Below are 14700 nucleotides of genomic sequence, written 5' to 3' on the forward strand. Positions count from 1 at the left end.
ACGCAAACACAGGGAGAATGTGCAAACTCCGCATGGACAGTGACCCAGAGCCAGGATGGGACCTGGGACCTCAGCACCGTGAGGCAGCAGTGCTAACCACTGTGCCCCTTGATTCTCCAATAATAACAGTGAGAGTCTCAGTAACAATAATAGTGGAGATGGGGCCCAGAGGAGAAACAGCAAAGGATTCACTCACTTTGAGAGCAACAAACACTGTCTGTTCCCATAATAAGTCAGGCTGCAGTTTGTGAGTGAAAACATCATTGGATCAAATGTAATGATGATACAGTAAGCATCTAGAGAACCAAAACTAAATTTGGTTTTCAAATAATAGTGAAGTAGTCATGGTTTCTTGACAACATAATATAATCCACTTCTGGTGTGTGTTACTCTGTCCCATTAGACAATAACCTTGAAAAAAAAAATTTAGAGTACTGAATTCATTTTTTTCCAAGGGGAAATTTAGTGTGGCCAATCCACCTGCTCTGCACATCCTCAGGTTGTGGGGGTGAGACACACAGAGACTCAGGGAGAATTTACAAACTCCACACGGACAGTGACCCAGGGCCAGGATCGAACCCGGGACCTTGGCACTGTGAGGCAGCAGTGCTACCGTAGCACAGTGGTTAGCACAGTTGCTTCACTGCTCCAGGGTCCCAGGTTCGATTCCCGTCTTGGGTCAATGTCTGTGCGGAGTCTGCACGTTCTGCACGTGCCCACATGGATTTCCTCCGGGAGCTCCAGTTTCCTGCCACATTCCTAAGATGTGCAGGTTTGGTGGATTGGCCATGCAAAATTGCCCTTAGTGTCCAAAAAGGTTAGATGGTGTTACTGGGTCACCGGGATACGGTGGGGGTGTGGGCTTAGATCGCGTGATATTTCCATGGGCCTGTGCAGACTCGATGGGCCGAATGGCCTCCTTCTGCACTTTAAATTCTATGATTTATGATCGAGCGTGATGCACGCGGCGGCCACCATGTCGCTCCCTTCATTAGACAATAACCTGCTTTTTATTCCAATTCTGGTGTATGTTACCACTGTAGGTCCTGGGCTGAATGAGTCTGGTACAATAAACAGAGTCTGGTTCCAGTGCCTCTGAGGTCATTTGACCTGCAGGTAAGCTGATATTAATCGAGACAAAAGGCCCAGTAAATATCCAATTGTAATAGGAGGACAAGTTGTAAGGAAGCAACGATATTTTGAGGCTTCTGTGTTGTGGTGAGTGTCACTGGGAGGTGTGTGATAAAATAGGAATGGAAACATGACAGAGACACGTGTGACTGACTCCACCTGATTGAGAGCTGTTATACCCAAGGGGACAGCAATGAGGACATGGGGAACTCCAAAGATTTCTGATATTCGAGGTACATCTGTTAGAGGAACTGAAAATATTCTGTTCCTTCTTGTGGTTCTCGAGTTACACAGTCACACAGGAAATGTATCCGACAGATCATCAAAACCAAAGTTTTAATCTTCTCTTTGAGACACACTGTGATTGAAAAGGTCAAATGTTAAAACATCAGTTTGAGCAAAATTCATAATGTCACAAAGATGAGTGAACTGTCCAATTAACCCCATTCACCATAACTCTGCCAATTTACCGTCCACAAGAATTTATCCAATTCCCTTTGAAAGTTACTGTGAAATCTGCTTCCTGCAGCGTGTCAGTGTGAATTCCAGATCACATCACATCACTGTGTAAAAACAATTCTCCTCATCACCTCCTTGGGTTCTGTTGTAAAATATCTTAAATCTCTGTGTCCTCTGGTTACAAACCCTCCTCCTCCCCATCGACACCATCACAAAGCCTTCCTCATTTTAAAGACCTCTATTAAATCTCCCCTTCACCTTCCCTGATCTCAGAGGGACAATCCCGGTTTCTCCTGCTCTGAGTCACAAGGACTCGAAGCGTTAACTCGGTTTCTCTCAGTACCGATGCTGCCAGAACTGCTGAGTTTTCCAACATTTTCTGTTTTTCTCCCTCTTTTTCCTTCTTCAATCTATCACAAACACTTCATGATTTTGATCACCTCAGTTAAATAGGAATAGGAGTGAAATATAGATGGAGAAAGAAAAACTGATAGAAGAACTGAGAGATTTTAAAAAACAGAAAGGTGAGGTGGCAAGAGATAAAAGCTGAGAAATAGAGGAAATAAGTAACACAGAAAGAATGATATAAAATATAAGGGAGCAGGTTATGCTACAGAGAGCAGAGGGAACTTGTAGAATCCCAAGTTTCTTTACCCGTCAGTCTGGTCTCAATAAAAGTCGAGATGGATTTGCAGGTACAGCATTAGTTATTTTATTTAGCTTGCAAGCGTTCCTCAATTCTCAGGAGCACGAAGCACATTCTGCTCCATGGACGTCTGGAATCAAGTGAGGATATGGAACAAAGGAATCTGTACTGATACATTCAAATGGCATCAAGTTTCACATACACAATGCCCATAGGTCATCCTATATCCCTCCTGACCTGTTAATCTATTCTGATTGGCTCACTTCCAATCCCTTCCTCTGGCCCCTATTACCCAGCATCCTTTTCTCCTGCTTTGGTGGACACACCTCTTCCTGCTTTTCCATGCGGTCTGAAATCCTTTGTCTGTGAACTCACCAGAATTAGACTGGCCTACCTCTACATTACATTAACTAATATCTCTAAAGTAACTATTTTATATCACATTCGTCAAACTCAGTGTTCCACAGACACAGCTGCTTCTGTCCGGGAATGGAGACTCTGAACAGAAATAACCGGCTCATTTGTAAATGTCACCACAATGTGATCTGTGGGACTCTGTCCTGACTCTGTGGACAGATATAGGCCGCACTGACAGATGTTCTCGCCAGATTGTGGACCGCGGATTTATTTTCTGCTCAGAAGTGAGATGTGCGGTTTGGAACCGGCAGCAGAGAAACAGGAAGTTGTGTTACCTGAGAATGAAACAGCAGGCGTCAGTTTCACATTATCACCGTGAACAGTCTTCCTGCCTGTGAGGGTGACCTCACTCTGACAGCATCAAGAACAACCACACAGATTGCTGCCGGTCTCAGCATTACATTCACCTCACTTCCCATTTTAAACATTAAAATATGAGGTTATTTAATTTTTTAACATGTTCTCTGAATTGGAAGATGGACTGAGGATTATCACTGGGAGAAATGAGGGGACATTATAGAAACTTAAATTTTCCTCAAAGAGGGTTATTAGAAAATAGGAGATTAAAAGTGAGTCAGGGCCAATCAGAGAGAGAGAGAAAATGAGAGGTAGAGAGAGAAAGGATTGAGTCTCCATAAATGAGATGTTCACTCAGAAAGCGGAGAGGTTCAGTGTGATGTTCAACACTCAGGTGGGAAAGACAAAAATCTGCAACAACGTTTCAAACACATTTATTCAGAATAATAAACCTCATCGGCAGATTAAGACTGTCAGAGTGAACGTTATTCAGTCCTGTACATGATTAGCAGCATCAATAAGGGTGTATTCTAAACCTTGTGGTTGCTTGTGAACTCGCTGGTGTGTTAACAGGTGGGATGAGTGAGTAAACCCTTTTCCACAGACATTACAGTTGAATGGCCGCTCCACAGTGTGAACTCGATGGTGTTTCATAAGATAAAATAAATGAGAAAATCCCTTCCCACATATGGAGCAAGTGAATGGCCTCTCCCCACTGTGAACTCTCTGGTGTGTCAGCAGGTTGGATGCCCGACTGAATCCCTTCCCACACACAGAGCAGGTGAATGACCTCTCCCCAGTGTGAACTCACTGGTGATTCACAAGGTTGGATGAATGAGTGAATCCCTTCCCACACACTGAGCAAGTGAACGGCCTCTCCTCACTGTGAACCTGCTGATGTGTCAGAAGGTTGTATGAACGTGTGAATCCCTTCCCACATTCAGGGCAGGTGAATGGTCTATCCGCTGTATGAAGTTGCTGGTGTATCAGAAGGTTGAATGAATTAATGAATCCTTTTCCACAGTCAGAGCAGGTGAATGGCCTCTCGCCAGTGTGAATTCTCTGGTGGTTCAGTACGGCAGATGGACGGCTGAATCCTTTCCCACACACGAGCAGGTGAATGGTCTCTCCGCAGTGTGAGCATATTGGTGTGTTCGTAAATCCTTTTCGTTTTTAAAGCTTTTCTCACAGTCAGGACAATAAAAAATGTGTTATCAGAGTGAACAAGTTGATGTGTCTGCAGATGGGATGACTGAATGAATCCTTTCCCACACAGGGAGCAGGTGAACGGTCTCTCCCCAGTGCGAATACGTTGATGTGTCAGCAGATCATTTTTACATTTCAAACTCTTCTCACAGTCAGGATATGTAAATGGCCTCTTATAAGTGTGAACAAGTTGATGAGTCATAATGTGGAATGACCGAGTGAATCCCTTCCCACACACAGGGCAGGTGAATGGCCTCCCTTAGTGTGAACTCGCTGGTGTGTCAGAAGGTTGTATGAATGGGTGAATCCCTTCCCACAAATGGAGCAGATAAACGGTCTCTCCCCAGTGTGACTGCGACAATGAACTTCCAGTTGTGATGGGTAACTGAATCCCTTCCTACAGTCCGCACATTTCCACAGTTTCTCCATGGTGAGGGGTCTTTAGGTCTCTCCCGGTTGAAGCTTTGTCCACACACACACAAGTATTTAATTTTTCCCTGCAGTGAATGATGTGATACTTTTTTTGAGGCTGTGTAACTGGTTAAAACTCTCTCCACAGTCAGTGGACTGGAAAACTCTCATTGGGGGTGGGTCTCGGTGCTTTTGCAGTCACACTGTTGAAACAGAACAAACACTTCTCCTTCCAAATTCAAAGACTGAAGATATTGAGCTCTTAATGAATTGAGTGACTGTCAGATTTCGAGGTGATGTTTGGTTTGAGTTTTCTGTTGGCCAATCCTCCACTTCCAATATCCTGTAAAAGGAATTTACAAAAGTCATCACTGTCAATCCAGGTCAGAAATTCTGAACAGACAATTCTAGTTTGTCTGGAACATTTTTCCCTCTTGTTCCCCCCAAGCTGTAAATGTCCCACACACACTCCCTCCTCCCTGGGCTGAAATGCAAACCCATCTCACCATCTGCACCATTTATTTCCTCCACTCCCAGTTTTCTCCCTCCCTCTCCTCTGCCTGGGTTCAGTTCTCCAGCTCCTGTCTGCAGACTGACAATAAAATCAATGGGTCTTATTGGGGGGTTTGGGTTCTCACCATTGTCCCCGCTCCCTGCGGCTCTCATTCAGCCTCTGGGAGCCGCACTCACTCTCACTGCGGCTGCGATCAGCCCGGAGCAGCAACGCGCATGCTCCACACGGGGAGGGGGGGGCGGAACTTCCGGGTACGGGACATTCTGGCGCCTGCGCGTTCTGGCTCCTGTGACGAAGATAGGGCGTATTCATCCGCGCCTGGCATTCCGGGTAGCCTTATCCGCCATTATTTCATTACGTTCCTCAGGGTGAGAAATTGGTTCCGGCACTTTTGATACAATTCGGTGTTTGTACCGAATGGGGCGGCCGCATCGGCGTTTTTCTCTCTGATCGGCCCCTGTTAATGGCTGTCATGTGTTTCGGGGGCGATATGCAGCAGAGCGCCTGCGTGGCCGCCATCTTGTTCGCCGGCCATGTGCATCAGGATGCATGCGCGGGCATCCAGGAATGGGAAGCCGGAAGAGAGAATCTTGTGAATTTCTCTCCTGGAGTGAGAGTGAAATTCCTTTGGAAACGTCTTAAGAAAGAGGAGGATTTACTCACGGGAACTTCAAACCAAACATCACATCATCATCTGACAGAGTCACTCGATTCATCAGGACCTGAATATCATTGGAAGGTAAAATGGTTTGTCTGTTCTGCCTGGACAATGATTTCAGATATCAGAATGACTGAAAGTTTTAATGAATTTTCCAGGTTAACTTTGAGACTAATTACACCAATCACATTGGTGAAGCTAAAGAATTTGCTGTTGTATTATTATGTATGAGGGCAAATTAACTCGTGTGTTTAAACAATTATATTAACATAAAGTCCAAACATGTGCTAAAGTTCCCCTTAGTGTCAAAAAGTTAGGTGAGGTTATCATAGAATCATAGAGTGCAGAAGGATGCCATTCGGCCCATTGAGTCTGCACCAGCCCTTGCAAAGCGCACCCTGCTTAAGGCCACACCTCCACCCTATTCTCTTAACTCCACTTCACCTTTTTGGACACTAAGGGCAATTTAGCACAGCTAATCCATCTAACCTGCGCATCTTTGGATTGTGGGAGAAAACCGGAGCACCCGGAGGAAACCCACGCAGACACGGGGAGAATGTGCAGACTCTGCACAGGTGGTGACCAAGCCAGGAACCAAACCTCAGATCCTGGAGCTGTGATGCAACAGTGCTAACCATTGTGCTACTTTATCACCATGTGGCGATTCGGGGAATTTCACAGTAACTTCATTGCAGTGTTAATGAAAGCCTACTTTTGGCAATAATGAAGAATATCAACCTTTGAATGTGGATGGAGAAATGTTTGTTTGTTAGGCTGCAGTTTCGAAGGATAAGAGGCGAATAGATTGAAACATATGATCCTCAGGAGTCTTGACAGGGTGGATGTGGAGAGGATGTTTCTTGAGGGAGAATCTGGAACCCGTCAATCACTGTTTAAAAATAAGGATGGCACGATGCACAGTGGTTAGCACAGTTGCTTCACAGTGCCAGGGTCCCAGGTTCTATTCTCGGCTTGGGTCACTGTCTGTGCAGAGTCTACGCGTTCCCCCCCATGTCTACGTGGGTTTCCTCCGGGTGTACTGGTTTCCTCCTACAAGTCGCGAAAGACGTACTGTTCGATAAATTGGATATTCTGAATTCTCCCTCAGTGTGCCCGAACAGGAGCCGGAGTGTGGCGATTAGGCGCTTTTCACAGTAACTATATTGCAGTGTTAATGGAAGCCTACTTGTGACAATAATAAAGATGATCATTATTATTATCAGGAGTCGCCCATTTAAAAGCGATGATGGGCTGATAGGTTATCGGGGTGGTTGGGATGCAGATTTGGGCAGCACGGTAGCACAGTGGTTAGCGCAGTTGCTTCACAGCACCAGGGTCCCAGGTTCGATTCCCGGCTTGGGTCACTGTCTGTGCGGAATCTGCACGTTCTCTCTGTGTCTGTGTGTGTTTCCTCCGGGTGCTCTGGTTTCCTCCCACAGTCCAAAGATGTGCAGGTTAGATGGATTGGCCATGATAAATTGCCCTTCGTGTCCAGAAAGGTTAGGTGGGGTTACGGGGATAGGATGGAGGCGTGGGCGTAGGTAGGAGACTCAATGTACACAGACACGGGAAGAAAGTGCAAATTCCACACAGACAGTCTCCTGAGGCTGAAATCGAACCCGGGTCCCTGGAGCTGTGAGGCAGCACTGCTGACCATTGTGCCACCGTTTGATTGGGTCACATATTTGAAAGAAGAGAGAGGGGAAAAACTAGAATTATCTGTTCTGAATTTCTATCCTGGACTGATATTAACACTGGTAACTCCTTTTACAGGGGACCAGAAGGACATGATTTTCAGACGGAAATATGTCTCATTGAGGTCTGTCAAAGCCACTGAACTCATCAGGACAGAAATATTACCGGCCTTTGGGTGTGGAAGGAAAAATGTTTGTCTCTGGACACACACACACCCAAGTGAGAGTGTTCCAGCAATTACACAGCCTGAAAAAAACATTGCAACATTCACAGCGAGTAAAAACCGTTCTGTGTTGGAAGAGGCTTCAGCTGATCATCCAACCTGGATAGAGACACAAGGGCGCGAACACCATGGAGAAACCGTGGAAATGTGGAGACTGTGGAAAGGGATTCAATTACCAGTCACGGCTGAAATACCATCGACACACTCACATTGTGGAGAGACCATTTCCCTGCTCAATGTGCGGGAAGGGATTCACTCGGTCATCCGACCTTCTGAGACACCAACAAACTCACACTGAGAAGCTGTTCACCTGTTCCACATGTGGGAAGGGATTCATTAATTCATCTGATCTTCGAACACACCATTGAGTTCACACTGGGGAAAGGCTGTATACCTGCTCAAAGTGTGGGAAGGAATTCATTCAGTCAGCCCACCTGCTGACACACCAGCGAGTTCACACTGGGGAGAGGCCATTCACCTGCTTTCTGTGTAGGAAGGGATTCTCGCGGTCACCCCATCTCACTGCACACCAACTGGTTCACACAGATCAGAGACCTTTTACATGTTCTGAATGTGAGAAAAGCTTTAAAAGCAGGTACCAGATACTGACTCACCAACGTACTCACACTGGGGAGAGGCCGTACACCTGTTCAGAGTGTGGGAAGGGATTCATTCATTCATCTGACTTTCTGATACACCAGCGAATTCACACTGGGGAGAGACCGTTCGACTGCTCTATGTGTGGTAAGAAATTCTCTTGGTTATCCCACCTCACTGAACATCAAGTGGTTCACACTAATCAGAGACCTTTCAAATGTTCTGACTGCGAGAAGAGTTTCAAAAGCAGACGAGCGCTACTGACACACCAAAGTACACACATTCTGGGAGACCTTTCACCTGCTCCGAATGTGGAAAGGATTCACTCAGACATCCCACCTGATGCGGTAAGATTGAGAAGGCAGGGCTTTCATCAATAACCTCAGCCAATACAAGAATTGACGATGCCCTGTTGACCTTGCTCTGCATCAAGAACCAGCTGTCCAACCCACTGAGCTAAACCGGACGCCAAAACGCTGAAGTCCGAGCCAGCCAGGAGTCGAACCTGGAATCTCCTGATTCATAGTCAGAAGCGTTATCCATTGTGCCACTGGCCCACCCTTCATGGCTTTTGCTAGTTCTCTTTCACAATGACCGTTTACGAGATTGAGGTAATATTCAGCAAAGGACTAAACTAGAAGTATGAGATGTTTCTGCCCGGTTTCGAACCGGGGACCTTTCGCATGTAAGGCGAATGTGATAACCACTACACTACAGAAACAGCTGTCAATGCAGAAGCCACCGGACCTGTGCCACGTTCACTGAACTGCCTTGCTGCAGCTTCTCATGGTTCGGCTGAGAGGCCATGTCACTGATTACAAGAAGGCAACGGTTTATTTAAAACAAATGTCTCAACTTATAAGACCATAAGAAATAGTACTTATGTTCAACTTTAGTATTTGTTCAGCAAATATTTAACAGAACAATGTTTTCTCTTCAATTTTAATGCATCACTCTTGTCTTCCTACAGAAACATTCAACCAACTTTACTCAATATTTGTTTTGTTATTCAATGTTTAACATCAGTATATTTACTTATTATATATGTCTTCATTTTTAATTGAATAACTCTGAAATATACAACATCGAATTGCAAACACGACTGACCAACAAAAGAAAGCTTTTCACTGGGTAATACAAATCCCATGGTGCTTTGTTGAGATTGACCACAGTCAGATTTTAAACAAAGTCAAATATCATTAAATGCAAGTGAATTGAGAATTATGCGTTGCGTATATTTGACCCTCTGTGTTTTGTTGCAAAATATCTGGGGCCTAAATACCGTTCATGTATAAGAAAGGAGGGGTGACAGCAAATCCGCACTGAGCCTGGATTTCCTCATCTACCTGAGAGGCTTATCCTATTTCTCCATCATGAAGACACATTTTTTCAAAAAGGTGATTCAGTTAAATCTCTGGCATTTCCTCTAATTCAGTTACATATCGTCTATGTCTGTCCTTTTGAGTACACATTACTATTAGACATCCTTCAATCTGGCCTGTTGCATTTGCTGCTTGCAATGCGGTCTACTCTACATTGGAGAGACTAAATGTCGGTTGGGTGACCGCTTTGCAAAACACCTTCGCTCCATCCACAAGCTGGACCCAGACCCTCCTGTCACTTGCTATTTAAACTCACTGACCTGCTCTCATGTCCACATGTCCGACCTTGGCCTGCTGCAATGTTCCCCTGAAGTCCAGCCCAAAGCCGAGGAACAGCCCCTCATCCTCCGATTAGACATGTTACAGCCTTGCGGACTTAGCTTTGAGTTGAACTTCAGACTGAACTCTATCCTCCACCTTCACCACATGTTCATTTCTATCAACTGATTTTCAGTTCTTGCATTAATCTGTTTTCCCCTCACCATTGCCCCCCCCTTCCCCCCAGCTCATTGCACTTGAGCAATTCTGTTCCTAATTGTCTTTTGACTCACCGCTTACTTTGTTCTGCCATTAATACATCCTAATATCTTAATGCGCCACCATCAGCACCTTTCTGAGCCTTGATTACACTCATTTACATTCCCTTTTTCTTTCTGCTCAATCATTTTTTGTCATTCTCCACCTATTGCTGCCCAATACTCCTCCCCACCCACAACTGTCTAAATCTGACCCCATTTCCAGTTCTCCAGCTTTGACAAAGAGTCACCCAGACTCGAAACATCAGCTGCCATCTCTCTCCACAGAGGCTGTCAGACCTGCTGAGATTGTCCAGTATTTTCTGTTTTTGTTTCAGAATGAAGCATCTGCAGTAAGTTGCATTTATCGTACATTTAGACATGTTTGAGATGGTGATTAAATACGTTCATCTGCATTTGTAAACCCATTAAATTCTGTTGTGGATGAACAAACTGCTAATATGTGAACTGTGACAAAATAGGAAAACCTTTTTCTTCGCCTTGCGTCTTGAAAGTTCAGTGCTTCAGTCTTTGCTGAATGAATTTTTGTGGCTGAAGTGAGACTAAATCTCATAATCATGTAATATACGAGATTCAGGTGAAATTCAGTAACAAACTTTTCTCACACTATATGAGAATAATTTAATGTTTCTGCCGGGTTTAGAACCGGGGACCTTTCACGTGTGAGGCGAATGTGATAACTGCTACTCTACAGAAACGGTTGGCTGTACAACAGCCAAAGGCCCTATGCAACATTCAGCTGCACTGTCTTGCTGCAGCTTCTCATGGTTAGGCTGAGAGGCCATATCACTTCTTCCAAGAAGACAGCTGTTTCTTCAAAACAGAGGTCTCAATTTACACGGCGATAAGCTTGTATTGAATTTAGCATTTGTTAAGCAAATATCTAATGGAACAATGTTTTCTGTTCAATCATTAATCCATCATTCTTATCTTCCTGCAGAAATTTCCACCATCTTTGTTTCATTATTCAATGCTTAATATCAGTATATTTATTTGCTACATATGACTTCATTTCAAATTGAATAACTCGAGTCTTCACTCTGAAATATACACCATTGAATTGCAAACATGACTGACCAAAAAAAGAAAGCGTGTCACTGGGTAATACAAATCCCATGAATCTTTGTTCAGTCTGACCACAGTCAGCTTTTGAACAAAGTCAAATATCATTAAATTGAAGTGAATTGAGAATTATGTGTTGCTTATATTTGACCCCTCTGTGTTTTGGTGTGAAACATTCTGCAGCCTAAATACCGTTCATGTATAAGAAAGGAGGTGACAGCAAATCCGCACTGAGCCTGGATTTCCCCATCTCCCTGAGTGTTTTTTCTTGTTTCTCCATCATGAAGACACATTTTTTCAAAAAGGTAATTCAGTTAAATCTCTGTCATTTCCTCCAATTCAGTTACAGTATCGTTAGTGTCTGTCTATATGAGCACACATATATGAGCACACATTAGGTATGTTTCAGACGGTGATTAAAATCTTAATCTATGTCTACAAAGCCATTAAAATCTTTTATGAACTGAGCAAACTGCCAAGATCCGCACTTTGTTTTTTCATGTATGGAACAATCTGTCTGGACTGTACACAGAACAATACTTTTCACTGTACTCGGTACACGTGACAATAAATCAATTCCAATCAAAGAGACAGTTTCTTACTAATCTTCAGATTGAACAGTGAGCCTTCTTAAAAATTATTCATTCATGGGAGGTGGGCGTCACTGGCTGGGCCAGCATTTACTGCTCATTCCAATTGCCCTTGAACTGCGTGTCTTGTGAGGCTATTTCAGAGGGCACTTACAGAGGGCAGCACGGTAGCACACTGGTTAGCACTGTTGCTTCACAGCGCCATGGCCCCAGGTTTGATTCCGGTCACTGTCTGTGCGGAGTCTGCACGTGCTCCCCATGTCTGCGTGTTTCCCCAGGGTGCTCCGGTTTCCTTTCACAAGTACCGAAAACATGTATTGTTAGATAATCTGGACATTTTGAATTCTCCTTCTGTGTACCCACAGGCGCCGGAATATGGTGACTAGGGACGCTTCACAGTAACTTCATTGCAATGTTAATGTAAGCCTACTTGTGACAAAGATTATTAAAAAAAGGTAAACCACAACATTGCTGTAGATCTGGAGCCACGTGGAGGCAGTAAGAATACAATTACCCCACTGCCCAGCCCACATCCATGGCAGAATCTGGGGCGCGATTCTCCGCTCTCGCGTCGGTTGGGAGAATTGCCTGGGTCGCCAAATTTTCCCGCGATGCCGGTCTGACGCCCTCCCGCGATTCACGGAAGCGGCCAGATTGGCACAATCACGTTTTGCGCGGCACGGTACAGTGAATCGCCCGAGACAGCCAAAATGGCGATTCACCGGTACCCCTGCGATTCTCCGGCCCGGATGGGCCAAGCGGCCTGCCCAAAACGGCGGGTTCCCCCCGGCGCCGTCCACACCTGGTCGCTGCCGGCGGGAACACTGGGGGGGCGGCCTGCGGGGGGAACCTGCACCGGGGGGGGGGGGGGGGGGGGGGCCTCAAATGGGGTCTGGTCCGCGATCGGTGCCCACCGATCGTCGGGCCGGCCTCTCTGAAGGAGGACCTCCTTTCTTCCGCAGCCCCGCAAGATCCGTCAGACATCTTCTTGCAGGGCGGACCCGGAGAGGACGGCAACCACGCATGTGCGGGTGACGCCAGTTATGCGGCGCCGCCTTTACGTGGCGCCAAGGCCTGGCGTGCGTAAATGACGCGGCGTCGCTCCTAGCCCATTATCGGGCCCTGAATCGGTTGGGATAGGAGCCGTTTCGAGCCGTCGTGAACCTCGACGGCGTTCACACTCAGCCTCTTTTGTAAGGGCCACGAAGAATCCAGCACGAGTTTTAAGGATACAAAATAATAACGTTTATTTACTCTAACAATATATACATAACAGTAGCAGTAACTTCCCTTGCTACCTTCTCCTTCCTCTGGTTCCTGAACTGGCCAGCTTATTTATACTAGGAGTTTCTCCGCCCCCCTCATTGGGGAAGTTCATACTCCCATAGGATTGTGGGATAGTCATTAGTCCCCAGCCAATCGTAAGTAGGCAGGTTATAACAGCCTCCATTTTGGAAAATCACGCCCAAGGTGTCTTGTGTTGTGTCCTGTGATCTTGTCTTAGAACATAGAAAAATACAGCACAGAACAGGCCCTTCGGCCCACGATGTTGTGCCAAACCTTTGACCTAGATTAATCATAGATTATCATAGAACTCTCCTTACTTGAATCATAGAATTTATAGGGCAGAAGGAGGCCACCCGGCCCATCGAGTCTGCACCGGCTCCTGGAAAGAGCACCCTACCGAAGGTCAACACCTCCACCCTATCCCCACAACCCAGCAACCCCACCCAACACTAAGGGCAATTTTGGACACAAAACCAATTTATCATGGCCAATCCACTAACCTGCACATCTTTGGACTGTGGGAGGAAACCGGAGCACCCGGAGGAAACCCACGCAGACACAGGGAGAACGTGCAGACTCCGCACAGACAGTGACCCAAGCCAGAATCGAACCTGGGACCCTGGAGCTGTGAAGCAATTGTGCTATCCACAATGCCACCGTGCTGCCCCTAAGAACAAATTAATCTACACTATATCATTCTACCGTAATCCATGTACCTATCCAATAGCTGCTTGAAGGTCCCTAATGTTTCCGACTCAACTACTTCCACAGGCAGTGCACTCCATGCTCCCACTACTCTCTGGGTAAAGAACTTACCTCTGACATCCCCCCTATATCTTCCACCATTCACTTTAAATTTATGTCCCCTTGTAATGGTTTGTTCCACCTGGGGAAAAAGTCTCTGACTGTCTATCTATTCCCCTGATCATCTTATAAACCTCTCTCAAGTCACCCCTCATCCTTCTCCGTTCTAATGAGAAAAGGCCTACCACCCTCAACATTTCCTCGTAAGACCTACTCTCCATTCCAGACAACATCCTGGTAAATCTCCTTTGCACCTTTTCCAAAGCTTCCACGTACTTCCTAAAATGAGGCGACCAGAACTGTACACCGTATTCCAAATGTGGCCGTACCAAAGTTTTGTACAGCTGCATCATCACCTCACAGCTCTTAAATTCAATCCCTCTGTTAATTAACGCAAGCACACCATAGGCCTTCTTCACAGCTCCATCCACTCTTGAGTGGCAACTTTCAAAGATGTATGAACATAGACCCCAAGATCTCTCTGCTCCTCCACATTGCCAAGAACTCTACCGATAACCCTGTATTCCCCATTCATATTTGTCCTTCCAAAATGGACACCCTCACACTTTTCAGGGTTAAGCTCCATCTGCCACTTCTCAGCCCAGCTCTGCATCCTATCTATGTCTCTTTGCAGCCGACAACAGCCCTCCTCACTATCCACAACTCCACCAATCTTCGTATCGTCTGCAAATTTACTGCCCCACCCTTCAAGTCCCTCATCCAAGTCATTAATGAAAATCACAAACAGCAGAGGACCCAGAACTGATCCCTGCGGTACGCCACTG

General features: G+C 45.7%; 1 long non-coding RNA gene and 2 other non-coding genes across 3 annotated transcripts; 1 reads left to right on the forward strand and 2 right to left on the reverse strand.

Moving 5' to 3' along the window:
* The first annotated feature begins 5373 nt into the window (after window positions 1-5373).
* Window positions 5374-11706, forward strand: LOC140419310 (uncharacterized). The gene is made up of 2 exons (XR_011945687.1): window positions 5374-5820; window positions 7513-11706. It is a non-coding gene; the product is annotated as an uncharacterized lncRNA (long non-coding RNA).
* trnah-aug (transfer RNA histidin (anticodon AUG)) lies at window positions 8739-8811 on the reverse strand. The gene has a single exon. It is a non-coding gene; the product is annotated as a tRNA-His (tRNA).
* On the reverse strand, window positions 8903-8975 carry trnav-uac (transfer RNA valine (anticodon UAC)). Its single transcript has one exon. It is a non-coding gene; the product is annotated as a tRNA-Val (tRNA).
* Window positions 11707-14700: the final 2994 nt, after the last annotated feature.

The sequence above is a fragment of the Scyliorhinus torazame genome, chromosome 5, assembly GCF_047496885.1.
Source record: "Scyliorhinus torazame isolate Kashiwa2021f chromosome 5, sScyTor2.1, whole genome shotgun sequence".
NCBI lineage: Eukaryota > Metazoa > Chordata > Chondrichthyes > Carcharhiniformes > Scyliorhinidae > Scyliorhinus > Scyliorhinus torazame.